Here is a 2,500-nt window from a genome sequence, read left to right on the forward strand (position 1 = left end):
GGTTAGATGATGAGGGACGGAGGGAGGGAGGCAGGCAGGCAGGCAGGCAGGCAGGCAGGCAGGCAGGCAGGGAGGGAGGGAGGGAGGGAGGGAGGTAGGTAGGTAGGTAGGAGGTGGTGGTGTTATACAGGGGAGGAGAAGCATGGATGTGTGGCTGTGGAGGTGCTGTGTGGCCCTTTAATGTCACAGGGCCAGTGGCTGGGTGATATGCCTGGCTCCTGGAGCTCTGATACAGGGGAGAGAGGCATGTGTGTGTGTGGCTGTGGAGGTCCTGTGGAGGTGCTGTGTGGGCCTTTAATATCACAGGGGGAGAAGCTGGGCCATGAGCCTGGCCCCTGGAGCTCTGATACAGGGGAGAGAGGCATGGATGTGTGGCTGTGGAGGTGCTGTGTGGGCCTTTAATATCACAGGGGGAGAAGCTGGGCCATGAGCCTGGCTCCTGGAGCTCTGATACAGGGGAGAGAGGCATGTGTGTGTGGCTGTGGAGGTCCTATGGGGGTGATGTGTGGCCCTTTAATATCACAGGGGGAGAAGCTGGGCCATGAGCCTGGGTGCTGGAGCTCTGATACAGGGGAGAGAGGCATGTGTGTGTGGCTGTGGAGGTCCTATGGGGGTGATGTGTGGCCCTTTAATGTCACAGGGCCAGTGGCTGGGTGATATGCCTGGGTGCTGGAGCTCTGACACAGGGGGATAGAGGCATGGATGTGTGGCTGTGGAGGTCCTGTGGAGGTGCTGTGTGGGCCTTTAATATCACAGGGGGAGAAGCTGGGCCATGAGCCTGGCCCCTGGAGCTCTGATACAGGGGAGAGAGGCATGTGTGTGTGGCTGTGGAGGTCCTGTGGAGGTGCTGTGTGTGCCTTTAATATCACAGGGGGAGAAGCTGGGCCATGAGCCTGGCCCCTGGAGCTCTGATACAGGGGAGAGAAGCATGTGTGTGTGGCTGTGGAGGTCCTGTGGAGGTGCTGTGTGGGCCTTTAATATCACAGGGGGAGAAGCTGGGCCATTAGCCTGGCTCCTGGAGCTCTGATACAGGGGAGAGAGGCATGGATGTGTGGCTGTGGAGGTGCTGTGTGGGCCTTTAATATCACAGGGGGAGAAGCTGGGCCATTAGCCTGGCTCCTGGAGCTCTGATACAGGGGAGAGAGGCATGGATGTGTGGCTGTGGAGGTGCTGTGTGGGCCTTTAATATCACAGGGCCAGTGGCTGGGTGATATGCCTGGGTGCTGGAGCTCTGACACAGGGCCAGAGAGGCATGTGTGTGTGGCTGTGGAGGTCCTGTGGAGGTGCTGTGTGGCCCTTTAATATCACAGGGGGAGAAGCTGGGCCATGAGCCTGGCCCCTGGAGCTCTGATACAGGGGAGAGAGGCATGTGTGTGTGGCTGTGGAGGTCCTGTGTGGCCCTTTAATGTCACAGGGCCAGTGGCTGGGTGATATGCCTGGGTGCTGGAGCTCTGACACAGGGGCAGAGAGGCATGTGTGTGTGGCTGTGGAGGTCCTGTGGAGGTGCTGTGTGGCCCTTTAATATCACAGGGGGAGAAGCTGGGCCATGAGCCTGGCCCCTGGAGCTCTGATACAGGGGAGAGAGGCATGTGTGTGTGGCTGTGGAGGTCCTGTGGAGGTGCTGTGTGGCCCTTTAATGTCACAGGGCCAGTGGCTGGGTGATATGCCTGGCTCCTGGAGCTCTGACACAGGGGAGAGAGGCATGTGTGTGTGTGGCTGTGGAGGTCCTGTGGAGGTGCTGTGTGGGCCTTTAATATCACAGGGGGAGAAGCTGGGCCATGAGCCTGGCCCCTGGAGCTCTGATACAGGGGGAGCATGGATGTGGCTTTGGAGAAGGCAAATATCTAGAGTCTCCGCTCCACTCCCCTCTTTACCTTCCTCGGTGTAAAACTTTGACCGCCAGTTTTTCAAAGTCTTACACCGAGGAAGGTAAAGAGGGGGACCGGTCGGCGAAACTAGAAGTTTCCCCTCTCTTACCTTCCTCGGTGTAAAACTTTGACCGCAAATTTTTCAAAGTGTTACACCGAGGAAGGTAAAGAGGGGGACCGGTCGGCGAAACTAGAAGTTTCCCCTCTCTTACCTTCCTCGGTGTAAAACTTTGACCGCAAATTTTTCAAAGTGTTACACCGAGGAAGGTAAAGAGGGGGACCGGTCGGCGAAACTAGAAGTTTCCCCTCTCTTACCTTCCTCGGTGTAAAACTTTGACCGCAAATTTTTCAAAGTGTTACACCGAGGAAGGTAAAGAGGGGGACCGGTCGGCGAAACTAGAAGTTTCCCCTCTCTTACCTTCCTCGGTGTAAAACTTTGACCGCAAATTTTTCTAAGTGTTACACCGAGGAAGGTAAAGAGGGGGACCGTTCGGCGAAACTAGAAATTTCCCCTCTCTTACCTTCTCCTGCCCTCGGTGCGAGCCGGTCTCTCCCTGTTTTTCAAAACACCTTTCGCACGATTTCAGAAACCCAGTTTTCGGAAACGTGAACCTCCAGGGATCGGCCCCGAG

The sequence above is a fragment of the Trachinotus anak genome, unplaced genomic scaffold, assembly GCF_046630095.1.
Source record: "Trachinotus anak isolate AG129_WGS33_773 ecotype Australia unplaced genomic scaffold, CSIRO_AGI_Tana_v1 ptg000078l, whole genome shotgun sequence".
Classification (NCBI taxonomy): Eukaryota; Metazoa; Chordata; class Actinopteri; order Carangiformes; family Carangidae; genus Trachinotus; species Trachinotus anak.